Raw genomic sequence first — 17,273 nt, forward strand, 5'->3', positions numbered from 1 at the left:
TTTTGAGATTTATGACATCAAAGTAACTGCCTCATTAAAATCTACAAAAGAAGGTTATTGAAAAAATGGTAGAAGAGGCAAATTCATGTGCAATTGATGTTGGTCTTATTTTATGTGATAGTAGACAGCAATCTTACAGTGGGAAGGAGTTATGTGGCTTTTGAGTTAATATTGGGAACAACTTTTTCACAATTAATGTTGCCTGAAATTGGAGTCATTTGCATTTTGCGGTAACATTACCAGTTTATTCAGTTACTTAAGTTTAAACAGACTTGCTCAAATGACATGTTCCAGGCTGGAAATGACCTGAGTTACCTGGGCGATGCATTTCCTCTTCAAGAACCTCAGGTATAAAGTGATGGTGTTGGCAGATGGATCCTCTCAATTGTTACAGACTTTTTTTTTTATAACTATAGAGACAATTTTTACTGGGTGATCATCTTATGGAATAGTGGGAAGTCAAATATAGAGATGAGCACTCATTTTACCCCCTCATTTAAGTAATCTGTGTTATTTGCTTCTAGATCATTCTGTTCAGTATGCATTTAGTTGAAAGAACAGAAAGTCACTGTTAAATATGTTAAGGAAGAACAGGTTTATTGTAAAGACATAGTAGGTAATATTATAAGTACCCAATAATGAGAAATAAGAGAAATGAACTCCAAAAATCATATCTCAAGTCTGTGTCTTGGCCATCCCAAGAGGCTGAATAATATTTTCTGTGTATAGGTATGTTATCTATCATCACTGGCTTCTACTTAAGGAATGAACTCAAAACAAAAGGTTTACCATCTGCCCATTCACTTCAAGAAACAGATAAATGCCAGACTTTAGACCCTGTGTCCCTTAGTTTAGCTGCGTGAGATGGGAAGCCAAGTTTAATTTTCTGTTGCTGTGATAAAACAGTCAACAAAAGTATCTGGAAGAGGAAAGGGTTTCTTAGCTCATGGTTCCAGATCCCAATGCATCAATGAAGGAAGCCAAGGCAGGAACTCAAGGCTGAAGACCTGGAGGCAGGAACCATAGAGGAACATTTCTTGTTGGCTAGCTCTCTGACTGTCAGGGGCTCATGATCAACTCCTCTTTTATACAGCCTAGGACCACCTGACTAGGAATGGCGCCACTCACGGTGGGCATAAACTAACAATTAAGATAATCCTGTATAGATATGCCCACAGATCTATTTGATCTAAGTAATTCTCCAGTAGAGGCTTTTTTTCTCAGATGAGTCTAGGCTGAGGCTAGCTGGCAGTTAAAGCTAACTAGTGTACCTGTATTTTGGAATCAGCCTTGAGGAGTAGTTTTGTTCTGGGTTTACCCTGTACCAACAGGTTATGATTGGAGGTAATGTGGTTTGTATCACATCTTCCAGGGACAACATGCAGGAGAAAGGAGTTAACTGGAAGAACAGCCACAAATGAGACTGCAGGTATGAAAAGAATAAAATGATAATCTGTTAATTACTACCCATGCAGCACACAGTGATAACTGAGTTATTCCTGGGAGTAGAAAAGGGACCACTCTATGCCTTCATCAAAGTGATTTGGACTGTAGGAATGTATGGAGTATTAAACTCATAGCAGGAAAGCCATGTACGGGAACTTGTTGGACCCAGGAAACCAAGGGATGGGTGTAAGTCCCTCAGCTAGACCTATAAAGACAATGACATTTAAAGTCATGATTGCAATGTCCCATCAGACTTTGATCTGACCATCCCATGTGTTCATCTAATGACTGAGCAACAGGCAGAGAATCCCAAAGTGCCCCTGAAGTTCAGCTTAGCTATTTCACTGCTATTGATGGAGCCTACTAAATTGTCTTTCCATTTTCCCATTCACTGGGCTGGGCTTGACTTCCATCCGTCTGCCCAGATCTGTTCTTGCTATTTCCTTTGTTTCCACAGCCTCCAGCATACTTCACTCCTGCAGTGGGTCTCTGGCCCTGTGTCTGCCATCTGCCCCAACTCTCCTTGGCAGCAGTAGCTAGTCCTATCAACTGGTTCTGTATGCTATTTTCACAGAGACTCTACTTGCATCTTTTTCACCTTTCCTGTTCTCTCTGACCTCTGAAATGTCTTTTTTTTTTTTAATACTTCACTTCATTGGATAATCAGCACACAAGATTTTCCTTCATTGTGACATTTTTTTTTAAAAAGTACATTTTGGTAGATTCTTTTGTCCTTTGTCCTGATAATCCCTTGTAACCTGGCAATCATTGCCACTAAAACTTCTGTAGTTTAAAATGTAGCTTTTACTCAATAAATTCTGATTCTGTGTCTCTGGCATAGGGTATTCACAACAATTCTGCAGCTGACAGAGGACAGCTTCAGTGCTCAGGACCAGGTATCATGGGTTGCCTGATAGGTGAACCTTGACTTGTCTAGCACCTACGTTTAACATGTTCACTGTTTTTCCACAATGGGTTAGGCAATATATTTATGTCTTAGTGTGCTTTTGATAATATGTTTTTATTTTGTTTATTATGGATACATATATATGCATGAATGTTAGCTGCACAATTTATTTTTCAAGTCAAAGCAAAAGCACATAGTTTTACAAACATCAAAGTCAAGATGTAAACATTCCAGCCATCACAATTCCAAAGAGCCCATGTGTTGCTTTTTCCTCAGCCTTCCCTGACCCCGGTCCTGGAAGTCAATTGTCTGCCTCCAGTACCTTCAGCCCCGCCTTTTGAAGGATGTCATACACATGGAGTCAGCATGTGTAAACTCTGAATTTGGCATTTTTTTCCCTGGGTGTAATGTTCTTGACCCCCATCCTTGATGTCTGTGTGAATGGTTGGTTGCCTCTTTTAATAATGTATTAGAAGCTGAGGAATAAAATTTGGGGGATCTAGAGCATTCTTTTCTTTGTAATGAATTGCTGTGTGTTTGGTAAAGGCTTATGATGTTTTACAAGTTTTACACTAGGCAACAATGAGTGGTGTTTCTGTGACATTGATCTTTCTCCCCAGGATTGTCAGCTATTTTATCAGTTTTCATAAGAGTATAATACTATCTCCCTGTGTTTTATTTCTACTTCTAAAAGGACTAATAACATTGAGTCTCTCTCTCTCTCTCCTCTCTCTCTGTGTGTGTGTGTGCTTTCCCATTTGTATGCTGAATATTCTCTTTCATAAATTGTGTGAATCCCTTAAGACATTTTATGAAAGTAGTTTTTACATATTGTATAGCTTCACCAGGTTTGTCATTCACATTTTACTTGTGTAAATTTTGTAGTGTCTTTTTTGTTTTTACATTTTTTATTTTTGAAATTATAATATAATTATGCCTGGTTCTCCCTTCCCTTTCCTCCCTCTAAACCCTCCTATAGACTCTATTTACCTGTCCTTGCTCTTTTTCAAGTTTATGTCCTCTTTTTTTTTCCTATCTACAGGCAAAAATCAAACAGCATAAATTTTATTCACACATTTAATTCAAAATTGCTTTGTACACATGACCAACTAGGAAGTGAATTAGAACACATACTATTCTTATTTATTTTGTTTAAATTTTTGTTGTTGTTAGTGTAATTTATTTGTTTTGTTGAGAGATTTTACTCTGTAGCTCAGGCTGCCATGAAACTCACTACATAGTCCAGGATGGCTCTCCAGTCTTGGTAATTCTTCCTCTGCCTCATGTACTGAAAGCATATCCAATTCTTTATTATAAGCTACAGTTCCACTCTCTGTCATTCCTGATATCCTTAAAAAGATGATGAAGCACATTTGTCATGTCAAATCATTTTCCTTAAAAAAATAATCATTTGTATAAACTCCAAAAATTAGAAATTTTTCCCGTGTGTACATGTGCATTCATATTCTAGTGAGGTATGCATGTGACTTGATGCACATGTGGAGACATAATGACATTAATGTTGTGTGTGTGTCTTCCTCAGTCACTCTCAGAGTCTCTCACTAATTTTAGAGGTTGCTGACTCAGCAAGCATGGTTGGCCTCCTTTTTAAAGCGAATTGCTGCTGCATTCATATACATAGCTTTTTAATATCAACTTTAATTTTGTTTTTAGAATTTGAGGAACATTCTAGAATCACAAGAAAGTGTTTTCATGTATTTGTCACTCCATTTTCTCTAATGTTGCTCCTGATCACAGTTTATTTTCTATTATTTGATAAAACAGTATGGTGGAAAGCAACCTGGGGATGAAAGGGCTTGTTTCATCTTTCAGCTCATGGTTCAGTGTGAAGTCAGGGGAGAATGCAAGGCAGGAACCTTGGATATGAATAGAAGGGGAGAGAAGGAGAAATGCTGTGTATTGGCTTGGCTCTCAGTGGCTTGCTCAGTTTGTTTTCTTATATAACCCAAAACCACCTGTCCAAGGTGGCTTAAATTGGTATGTTTCTCATGGTTTGAATCCTTTTCCTTTAATCCATACTTTTTGATAAACCTGGCCTTTGAAAAACAGTTGCATTCATTATAAAAATATTTTTTCTCTTTGAAAGAGTATTTGTTAAATGCAAGGTGTGCCTTGTCAACTAACTTACACCAAAGACATTAGATATTATTTTCTTAAATATTTTCCTTCTTCCTATTTTACTTTTCATTGATTTTGATCACACACATATAGTCCAATTAAAGTTTGCCACACGACTCAGGAATGCTTATTTTGATATTGCCATATTTTGATATCTTTTGTTCCTGGTATCCTGTTGGCTGTGTATTCACCTTACTGTTATTGTTGTTGTTTTACAAGACAAGGTTTGTCTGTAGCCTTCATTGTCCTGGAACTTACTCCATAGGCCATGATGACCTTAAACTCAGAGATTTTCCCCCCTCTTCCTTCTGAGTCCTGGAATGAAATTCATGCGCCACCACCCTTATATATAACCTACTCCTCTGATGTATATAAATAACCTACTTCTCTGAGATATATATACATATACACACACAGACATACACACACACACATATATATATACATACACACACACACACATATATATATACATATATATATATATATGTATATATATATATATATATATGTATATGTATATATATATATATATAAAACCTACTCCTCTGATGTGCTGATTTTCTCTCTTGGGTCCAGTTACCTCTCATCTCCTAGGTCAAAAGTGTCATTTCTAGGAGTTTGACTCTGGTTTTCTTTTTATATCTTCTTATAATTATACTAGATGTCACTTTTAAATATGTAAAATAAAACTACAAAAAATAATATAATCATCTTTGTATATTAATATCTGAAGTATATTTCTGAGTTAATTTTAAGAGGTTAAGTTTCCACCTTATATTCCTTTTGGTCTGAAATGTCCATTGGATGCCTGGTGCTGTAATATTTATCTTCCTGGGCTCTGGAGCTCCTTTTGTTTTGAGATATTTCCTCCTTTTCATTTAGTTAAATGACTTTGAACCAAGCTGCCGTTTCTGAGGGTTGAATGAAAGTCAGTTTGCTAGACTGAACAAAAACATTTAGTGTAGCTCAGTTTCCCTCTTTTTGAGCCCAAATCCTTGGCTTTTCTATTTCCCACACTCTATGCCTTTGGAAGCATCTCCCTTTTGTGTGACAGGACCAGCCCTGTGGTCTTTCTGAAGATTATCCACCTGCTGCTTTAAGGTTTGCAGCACTGTTTGCATCCTTCTCACTGCACCAGTGAACACTCTGCTCAGCACTGAAGGGTACCTGCAGGTCTACAGCACACTCCCCATGCAGCCACCACCCACAGTGATCTGCCCTATAGATGCTATTTCATTCTCCACTATCTCCTCACTACAAGGAGCCACAGCCTCCATCAGGCTCTGCCTTTATCACTCCTCTCTCTGCTGTGACCCAGAATTGCTCTACAGGCAGGAAGCAGGAGTGGTTATGGGCTCTTACTTAGCATTTGATTTTCCAATCTCAGGGATTTCCAGTATCTGAAAACACTATCTCACATGTTATTCTGTCCTCTAGCTGTTAAGGAAAGAGGGCACATCTGGATCCTGTTGTTCTATCTTGTCCTAACAACAGTCCTTCCTTACCTATATTGTGGATAGAAGATGATAAAAGCACACAGAGACTTTCCATAAATAAGTTATGATGGATTGCATAATATCCTTAGGGCATCTTAGAAACAAATGTGGCCATTAAAAAAAAAACAGGCAAGTATCAGAATCATGTAAAAATTACAATCAAGGGATACACTCAAATAAGTAATGTAGAGTTTGACTTGGGTTAGGGTTTATAATATTTGGAGAAGGAAAAGGCAATTCTGTTCATTTGATTCTTTTGAATTCCACATGTGTTTTTCAATCAGTTGTCATCTAGAATCATTAATCATACAGTTGCAGAGGTGACTTGTAAGCTGCAGTATGCCTTCCTTGAATATTTTAGGAAATGCAATATAAGTTACTTTGAACACCAAATTGCCTTTCTTTCTTAGTCAAGGTGAGTCATTGTTGTGTCAGAAGTTACAGCTTTAGATAGAATGTATATAGAAAATAATTTTATCAATGGGAAATTGCCATGAAAATTACTATACAGGTATTTGTGAGGCATACTTCCAGGCCAAAAAGAGTTAAACCAGAATTTGTAGCAATTTCTCAGAAGAGCCTTGTACAGGTAAATGTTCACTATATCCTCATCTTTGTACTGCTTTCAAATAATGAAGCAATTCAAATTGTTTCCCATGCATATGCATTAGAACATTCAATTACATTTCAATTATGTACTCGACTGCATTTGAGATACTCCCAATCTGTACTGTGATATCAGTTCCTTTTTGTAAAAAAAAAATCTTTAGCAATTCTTTTAAAGATTTATTTTGAATTATCTATATGTCTATGTGAACGTTGGTCTCAGCAGCGCTCACAGAAGCCAGGAAAGGCTATAGGATTCCCTTGAACTAGGATTACAGGCAGTTGTGTGCTAGGAATGGTAAACACTCTGGCTTTCTTCAATAGTCATAAATGTTCTTAGCTGTTGAACCATTTGACAGACACAGCCTGTAACAACTGAAAGATACCATATTTAGCAGTATTATAGCATCTCTTGAACTAAGGTGGGAAGATATTATGGACTTCAGAATAACAGATGTGTGGCAGAGCTCAGATGTCACACCCTGGTCTCTGGTCTTGTCCATCCGCAGTGACATATGCCAAGCACTACAAAGAACACCTCTGAGTATTCACAATCTGATGAACCAGAAAGGCAACTTGTCACAGGACTGAGTACATGCTGCAGGAAAGCACAAGACCAAAGCATTTTGTTCATATGGAACTAGGAGCCAGTCTACAGAGTGCTCATGATTTCATTTCCCTTGTTTCTCATTCGCTAACATTTGTGGTATGATGACATGAACTACATAAGAAGCCAGGAACTGTAAGGAAACAACACTGAAGGTACCAGGTGTGAATCCAGCCTTCACAGGCTAACTAAAGGGACTAAAATGAACTAATTTTACCAGTCAGAATAAAGATTCTTGCTTTATTCACACTTTTGTCTGTGGTGGACATTTTCACTGAACTCATTTTCTCTTCTCAAGAACTCTGCCCAGAGGTTAACCTTCCCATTTTACAGATGACACAATAGAACAACTAAGTTACCAAAGAAATGAGATTGCTGTTCAAACCAAGATGTCCTTGATTGTCCAATGATTCATTCTTTGTATTATGATAGATAATTCTGTTTTCTTAAGACTTATTTCCTAAACTATTTCTTCTGATATGATTGTCAAGAAAAGAAAGATAAAATTCCTCCTAGTCCCTGCCTTAAGTTACTTTGTATAAAATCCTCTGTGTTGCTCCACTCAAAAGTGTCCATTTGTACTCAGCTCTGCATCACCCATTGTTCAATCTATTACTAACATGTAGTCTCTCTGGTAAGCTGGATCCCAGTTGTCAGCCTACCCGGCTCCATGAGTCTCCTTGGACACCAGCACATTTATGCCTCTGATCCTTTGCTCTCTCTTTGCCCCAGAGAGTCTTTGCTCAGACATCCTCTCATTTCCTGTCCCTTCCTGGCTGAAGATTTTGTGTACGGGAAAGCTCCTCAGAGAACTCCGTGACTACATGGTATGAAAATGTAGTCACTTCACTTAAGAAATTGTCAGCACCTTTTCTGGCCTCATTTTTCTATGGAGTTTTTAGTTTGTATTATAATTTATACTAACTATAATATAACATATTGTCTAAAATGGATGGTTTCTTTATTTTGTTTATTCTGTCCTCAACTAGAAGGTAACTTGCAACAAAGCAATTGCTTGGTTTGACGGTGAAATCTCTGCCTTTAAGCACTGCACATTGGCAAGTAGCAGTTTACCACAGTTGGGGCCTGAACCAGCACACTATTCTTCTCACAGGTTCTAGGAGATAGACCCTGAAATGAAGGTACAGGAACAACATACTCTTTGAGAAGGCCCTTTGGTAAAGACCTTCCTACCCTCTTTCCAGAAATCCTTGAGTCCTTGGCCTGCAACTGCAGAGTTGGATGTTACATGTCATTTTCTGTGTGTGTATTTTTCCTCTGTATAGTTGTTAAGGACCTGCATGAACCACAAATGTCCTCATGTTAGCTAATTAGAACTGTGATGACCATTTTCAATTAAGGGAAAGTTTGACCTCCTAGAGAGACACAAACCTTGGGGAGTCATTTACTCACATCAGTGTCATTTGTATTTTGTAAACACTAGCTGAGCAATAGACCGTATGGATGTCCTGGAATACTTATGCCCCAGGCTCTTTGTGCTCATCTGTTACTGTCTATGGAACCTTTTACCTTCAGCATTTCCTTGAAGATATCGCCCGATACATTCATGCACACTTTGTATCTTTGGATCTGGCTGTGTTAATTTAGTTTGCTATAGCCAAGGCAACTTAACAGACCTGTTGCAGAGACCTGGAAGCCCTTGTGCATTTTATCTTCTTTCCCATCTAAGAGGCATGGATTTCACTTGTTGACATATTTGTGGAGAGTAAGGTCATGGGAACACACTCTTATCTTACTAGGTATATACTGTGAGACCATATGAAAATATCCATCTTTCCAAGAATAGTTAATCCACGCAAGCACAACATCCACCTAACGCAGTTTCACTAGCTGGCCAGGTGGCAGCACATTATAAATGAAATAAATATAAGAATGTTCTGTTTTAACTTTAACATATTTGTATTCTTTCAGTTTTCATATGTACAAGTGTTTTGCCTACATGTATATCTGTGTACCAGAGTGTTGCCTAGGGTCCACGGAAGACAGAAGAGTGCAACAGGTACCTTGGAATCTGAAGTCACAGATAGTTGTGAGTCACCACGTGGATACTGAGAATCAAACCCAATTCCTCTGAAGGAAGAGCCAGTGGAAATTACATGCTGAGCCATTTCTCCAGACTATGGCTGAGACTTCAGCTACTTGTGTGAGCCTTGACATTTTCAGTGATCACATAATCTTATTTATTAAAACTATACAAACACATATGAACATATTTATATCTACATCATATCTATGTATACCAATATCCTCCTGATTGAATAATAAGTCTTCTAAATTTTATGGAAGATGTCAAAATATAGACATATAGTCAAAGTATATGATCCATCTAAAATCTAGTTACTCTGATTCTTAAACACATTAAACAAAGCAGAGGATTTTAACAGGATTGTTAGCATAATATTCCTTATGTTGAACACTTTTGTAATGCATCAAATTGATTGCCAAAATTATTGAATAACAAAAGGGAAAGCTGATGCTTCTGTCATAAGATCATCTGGAATTCTGTTTAGATATGAGCACCTTTGTGGATGAGGAACAAAAGGCAGACCTGTGATTCATCCTCTAATGATCTCAAATATAATTATACTTTATAAATATTACATTATATAATTAATTGAAAACATATGTCAAATTTCTTAACATATAACTCTCAAGTTGATGATGAGGCTCTAAAATCTCTCCAACGCATAAAAGGATCTAGCAGATAAAACTGTACCTTCAAAGGCCAAAAATAATTGATAAAGTTAATAACATTAGCAAATACATCAGGTTACCAAGGGGTCTATTGTGTCGTGTTTTTGACATGTTTTTCCTGAACGTCTTATAGAGTCAACATCACATGCCACAGGAAACAGTGTCCTGCTTATTTCTCACTGGCCCTTGATTTCCTGATGGTCTAAACCAGCTGGATTAAATTGCTAAAATGAAATACTGGCATTAACACATGCATCCATGCAAACACACATATGCACATACCTGTGTATTAGTTCATTGTTAAATTTTCTCAGATGAGAAGACTTCTTGAATGGGTTAGAATTCCCATTTATCACCCTACCCCCACCACCAAAGCAGGTCCTGAGGTCCATACACCTAAAGAGGTATAGAGAAAGCCTCACAAAGAACCAAGTAAATGCTGCTTTCTAGATTTCAGACAGGCCTTGAGAACTAGCTGCTAATGAATATGGGGCATTGGAGCCTTTCCTTGCTGCATTTTGCTTCAGTGCTCTGAACAGATCATCTGTGCATGGTCAATTTTGAGTCAGTGTATGACAGATGCTGATATGCATGTGTCCATGTATATGGTTTTGGCAGAATGTTATTTTTTCTGCACAATAAGATCACTAGGAAGCTCTCTTTTTGGCAGTCTTGTTCATGCCTTTGTGAGAGCAGCAGGAGAGAACTTTGCAGGGTGTTTGTTTAACAGTACATTTCTGTCAGCTTAGTTCTGTTGAATGCTTAGAGCCACCTGCAGCAGATACCCTTGCCTGTCTGAGGCTCTGGATGCTTTCTATTTAATCCTGTCTGTCTGGAAAGACAAATATTTTCTGGAGGTTTTGACAGGGGAAAGACCTGAGGCTGTTTTTGGACTTAAACTTTCTACCAAATGTAATAGGAAGATGTATGGTTAGCAGTTGGCTTGATGCTTTTTATCATCTATTGCTTCTTTATATTCTTTGCTCCAATTCAAAAAATTTGAAGAATCACACACTAATACAACTCTTGCCAATTGTTAAGATGAATAAATCACATTTTGTAGAAAAAAATCTTAGTGCATCTTTTTTTAATCCTGAAATTAGGCAGCATTTGATGACTGTCCATCCAAGCAGAAGGCCTGACTTACATGGCCACAGCACTTCTTCTGTTCTTTGTGTTTGTGCAACCACATATATTTATAAGCAGGTATCACTGTCTCCCACCCTTATGCTCTCTTAGTGCCACTGAGCCACAATGATGCTTGCTCTGATTTGAATTTCTAGAAAGCTCAGTGGGAGGTGATATACATTGAGCATATTTTACTGAGATCTACATAATATCACTACAAATATATTACAAAAAATTGTTTTAAAATTTGTTTTTATATTAACTTTTTACTGATTTAAAAATATGTGTGCACCTAGAGACACAGGGAAGGGATTACCTGAATGTGGGGCATGAGGGACTTGTGACTCTAAACCATGTCCCAGAAGCAGCCTTGAAAGGTGGGGCTTATGGTGCAGACACCCGAAGCTGAGAAAAGTCCTGCAAGAAACCCCATATATGTGTGCCCCTAAGATGGTAGAAGCCAGCATCACACCCATCAGTGTTGGGGGGCAGCCACTTTTTCTGTGCTACCTGGGGCTGTGAAACATCAGGAAGCACATACTGGAGACCATTCCAGGGGTAGTTAAAGATTCAGTGGCCAAGGTGAGAGAAGGGCTGGCCAAGTGGAAGAAAGAAAGAGAACAGAGTCAGGACAGGTTTGAATCTTGGTTTAAGTGCTCCTCTTGGTTAACCTCCCTCATATCCACCTTGTTCGGACCCCTAATTGTTCTCCTGCTATTGTTGACCTTTGGACCCTGCATATTGAACAAGCTTATAGCCGTCATAAAAGAGATTAGGAGTCATGCAGCTGATGGTCCTGTGCCAACAGTATGAGACCCTAAGGACAGGACCTGAAGAATGTGAGTTAGCTACCCAAGACCCCTGAGCATAGCTCCAGGATTGGAGCTTGTATAAGAAAAAGGGGAAATGAGGGACTCTAAGGCATTTTCCAGTCCTCCCATCTTACAGTTTCCCCCTCCTGACTGGGGTCAAGGCTAGGCCAAGTTCCATTCTCCACCCACAGGAACATTCTTGAGTAAGAAGTTCTCAGAATGTCCTGATAGTCACCTGACACTCTGCAAAGTCTCAGGTAGAGTTCAAATGTGTGATGTGCTTGCTAGCCAATAGATTTAAAGGTCAATATACTTAGCCAATAAATTTGAACTGTAACCTTGCTGATGTAACCTGTGCCCCTAAACAGTATAAAAATTGCTTTTAATAGCCATTAGGGGCTGCCTTCTAGTCACCTGCCTTGAGGGACTAATTGACCCCAATATGCTGGAAAATGAACCTCTTGCTTTTGCAGCAGGAAACAAAACAAAACAAAACAAAAAACAAAGACAAAACCAGAAAAAACAAACAAACAAACAAAAAAACAAAATCAAAACATGTATATAGTGCTTTGGCTACATGCCTGTTTGTGTGCCATGTTGGGATCTGACCAATGGATGTTAGAAGTTGGCATTAGAGCCCCACCGTTCAAGGCTGCTTCTGGGACACGGTTTAGAGTCACAAGTCCCTCATGCCCCACATTCAGGTAATCCCTTCCCTGTGTCTCTAGGTGCACACATATTTTTAAATCAGTAAAAAGTTAATATAAAAACAAATTTTAAAACAACTTTTTTGTAATATATTTGTAGTATAGTTACTGAGGGTTATGATCCACCATATGGGTACAGAGAACTGAATCTAGTTTCTCTGCTATACTTTTCAATGTTCTTAACCACTGAGCCATGCCTCCAGCCCTCAAACATTCATAAGATCAGCTCAAAAACAAAAACAAAAACAAACAAACAAAAAAAAAACAATGCAGAACTAAACAGCAATAATAATCCACCAGATTTGTGCAGCATCCTGAAAAATTGCCCATGGTTTAGCATTTTCTTGAATAGTATTTAGCAGTGAACCCCTTGCCTCTCAGAGTAACACCAGCCTTGAGAGCCATGTAGCTACTGAGCCAGCAGCTAACACAAATAATTAGTTTATTCCAGGTCCTTTCCCCCTTTTTTTCTTACTGGTTTATATTCTCAATAGAAGCATACTTTTTATTATGTAGCAAGAGCTATGGTCTAACGCGAGTTTATACGTTAATAGCCACAAAATGTAAATTCTTTTTTATTGAGACAAATGTCAATAAACCAATTCTTGGGAGTCTGGGACTAACTCACCAAAATCCTTGGACAATGAAAAAATGAGAACATTTGTTTAAAACATTACTATAGAATACATTTTCTTGCCTTATTATTATTATTATTATTATTATTATTATTATTATTATTTTCAAATCCTAGAGGAAGCATAAAATTCACATACTCATGATATGTAGAACTTATTAACGAAACTGAGGGATCTTTACAGTAAGATGTTAGTCAGAAACACTGAGTAGACAGAATGACAAAACAACAGAAAATTTCTTTGGGGCACCAAATTCATGTTACATATCTCTCTCACAAGATGCCTTGATATGGAGTCTGTCATAAGAGACCCTGAAGCCTGGCATCATGTGGAATGCCTGGAATCACAGAATTTAATAGGGGCAGGACATCCTGGACTACGTAGTAAGATTGTGTCTAAAACAAACAACAACAGTAACACACACACACACCCATCATACCCAAGAACACACTTTAATGATCACTGAATTTGACTAAAGTTCTCAACCTGTGGGTCATGACTCCTTGGGGCATCAATCACTTATCAGATATCCTGGGAATCAGATACTTACATTATGATTCATAACAGTAACACAATTACAATTATGAAATAGCAATGAAATCATTTTATGTTTAGGGTCACCACACCATGAGGAACTGTATTAGAGGGTCACAGCGTTGGGAGTGTTGAGACACACAGACTAAAGTAATTTATGTGGTTGGTGATTGCTGGAAGTGAAGTGAGGGAAGAGAGAAAGAGGGAAAGGTTGCTTACAGCACAGGCAGTGTCTGATGAACTGTGTTGAGCATCACCATGAAGAAGGGGAGAGCTTTTGTATTTCCTCTAGTGCTTCATTGGTCTACATGGAGGCTGGGGATTTTAGTTCCATTCAGTCCCTATGTGTGCTGAAAACATGTCTAGGTGAGTATACTTCTGGAGTGGAAAATGCTGAGCAAGGCTGGAGACTACTGTCTCCTGGAAATGTTGAGGAAACATCAGGACCAAACCCTTCAATTCAATATGCTTACTTAATTTCATTATTTGAATGAGATGTGGGATTAATCAAACTAATGTAGTTGTATATTTGTATTTGTTTATTTGTATAATGTATTTGTTCCTTTGTTTTGAAAATAGGTCTCATTATATTGCTCAGGCTAGCCTCAATGTAAACTGTCTTCCACACCCTCTAGAGTGCTGAGATTACAAGTGCATGCTAATACACCTGGCTCACTGAACCATTATATAAAAAAGCAGAAAGTCAATGAAGATAGTAACTTGCCCAGATTTGTCACAATAACTAGTGATAAAGGAAAGCCCCAGGTGAAACTCCACAGACATGCAGGTCTTTTAATTTTCTCATTATACTGTACTGAATACACAGAGATGGAATACAAGTACTTTAAAAATGATTAATCCAAAGCCCGAGGCACAGAGGGGTGTTATACTTCACCATCACAGCACAATGCTAATGCTGATATCCATACAAAAGAATGACTCCCAAGATGAGGATCAATAGCTAACTAGTGAGAACCAAGGAAGGGAGAATCATCCTTTCCCAGGGAGGAAGCCCATGACAGGTTATCTTGTATCAACCCTTCAACATTAAACATGTATGTATGATGAAGATAAAAAGGACTCAGCCAGTTCTATTTATATAATAATTTGTTTATCTCTTTATGTAACAATATTAAGGAGAATGAGGCTATGACTTTGAGAAGTCAGTAAGGGGAGCTGCAAGGAAGAAAGAAAAGTGTGTGTGTGTGTGTGTGTGTGTGTGAGAGAGAGAGAGAGAGAGGGAGAGAGAGAGAGAGAGAGAGAGAGAGAGAGAGAGAGAGAGAGAGAGAGAGAGAGAGAGAGAAGACACAGTACCACAGATTTGAAAAATGAATTAATGATTGGTCATTTTACCCATGAATATCTCTGAGGATGACAATCTTTTCTGGATATTAATAAACCTTGAAAGGAAGAAACATTAATTACAGGAATTTAAATCTTAACAAAAACTCATTTCAGTAAGGTGTGTTTCTTCCTCATGTGAAATGAAAGGGTCTTTGTTTCCCTTCAATTCCTTGTCAGTATGTCTAGTGCTCTCCAAAGGACTTGTGCTGAGTGGGTCCTGTTAAACAATCTTCAGAGAGTTTACACTTGAAAAAGTCCTCTATTTCTTTGTGAGTCTATCCTGGTACCTTTTTCTGCTGACAATTTATGCCCAGGACTGCAGCTTTGGCATCATTCATCTGTTCTTCACTGAGTCATTGCATGGCTTGTACAGTCAACAAAGAAATATTCTCGATGTCATCCCAGTATAGCCATTGAGCAGTATGGGTGTCCAGAAGCCAGCCAGGTGTGATGGTGTGTGAGAACTTTTACCCTATTAAACGGTCACTTCACCTTTTCCTAAAAGTTGCCATAGAAACACACCCTTTTCACCAGAACTTCTTAGTGACAGTAATTTAAAGCTGCCGTAATTGAGGAGTTGAGTCAGAGCAGTTGAAAGGAAGGTGACCCTGGTGGAGAGGAGCTCTGACCCCATATGCACTTAACCGTAGCCAGAGAAGCTGCGCTGCCTTTTTATTAATGGCAGAAGAGAAGCGTTATGTCTTTTTATTTTATTTATTTATTTTTTTGAGCCTAAAATAGCAGACTTGGGTACTGAAAGGGCAAGACAGGAAATTAAAATGAAGATGCTGGACTGCGTGTATTGAGAAAAGTGCATTAGGCGTTGGTAGCAATAAAATCTGCATGCTTGGTGATTTGGCTTCAGTGTGAACACCGTTGCAGACTCTTTCCCATCCTTCCTGTGACTCTAAAAAGAGCCAGCTCATATCAGTGATCCAAACTTAACAAATGAAAGGGACCTTGTGGCACCGCGGCGCGCAGTAATGATTCATTACCGATGTCCTTTTGTTTACTTGTATTCCTTGTTCTTCATAGCTCTGGTTGACACTGTCTATTCCTTGTCTCAGATCCTTTGTGGAGATGTGCAGGATATCAAGGATTTTAATTGTATGGAGTGAAAACATTAAGCTGATCAAATCAACTGGGCAGTGAACCAGATGATAAAGGTGCTGAGTATTTTAAAGTAGTTTTGTTTTTAACAGAGACAGGTGTTAGGAGTCTAAGTCTTTTTTATTTTAATACATCCACTGTTATTTTACATCTCTTTGGCTGCATGTATGCACAAAGAAGAGCTTAGAGCTGGGAAGATAGTCCAATAGATAAGTCACATGTGGGACCAGCATGATTTGAATCTCTAGAAATCACAATTCCCAGGGTGCGGCAGTGTATACCTATGATTGTAGTGTTCCTGAATTGGGGGAAGGTAAGATGCCATCCTGTCAACTAGCCTGGTACACTCAGTAGCAAACAGGTAGAAGGCAAGAACCAATACCTGAGGTTGTTCTCTGACTTCCACATGTGTGCTGTTGCACTTGTACTCACATTTTCACATGAACACATAACACACACACACACACACACACACACACGGAAGAGGATGAAAACAGTGCTTTTAGATCACAGTATATGTGAAAAGTAAGGACTTGTGGACCATGTACTTGCTGAGGATGGTCAGACCCATGGCCTGGCACATGCTAAGCAAGTGTTCTTTTTGTCTTTTACACCAATGGCCTTGAGTCAAGTTTTACCTTAAAGTTGCAGAGTTGAAATTTTGACAACACAGCTCTGTTTTCTGCTTGTTAGTATATTTATTCACAGAGAAAGGAGTACTAGGAGCAGGGGTACCTCTGATCCTTTTCAGACAGTTCTAAAAAGATACATCATGAGCTATTCATAGACATGGCCTACACTGGTGGCTGGATGTGCCTGCACAGCCTTAATCTGTGATCTCTTGGGGCTGAAGCCTAGGTAACTCTTCCTTCTCCCTGTCCTTCTGACTCTGAGGGTGTGGTGATGCTCTATCATCTGTCTCTTCACAGAGCTGTCAGAGAGCAGAGCCTCTGGAAATGGTGGCGGGAGTAGAGTGAAGTCCTCTGCTTTACCATCATTTTCTCTGCTGCTCATGTGACAAATCTTAGCATTTCCCTATTTTTCTAGGCAAAACATCTTTCTTCATTAACTCTTGTATTACTTT

This window comes from Mus musculus, chromosome 11, assembly GCF_000001635.26.
Source record: "Mus musculus strain C57BL/6J chromosome 11, GRCm38.p6 C57BL/6J".
NCBI lineage: Eukaryota > Metazoa > Chordata > Mammalia > Rodentia > Muridae > Mus > Mus musculus.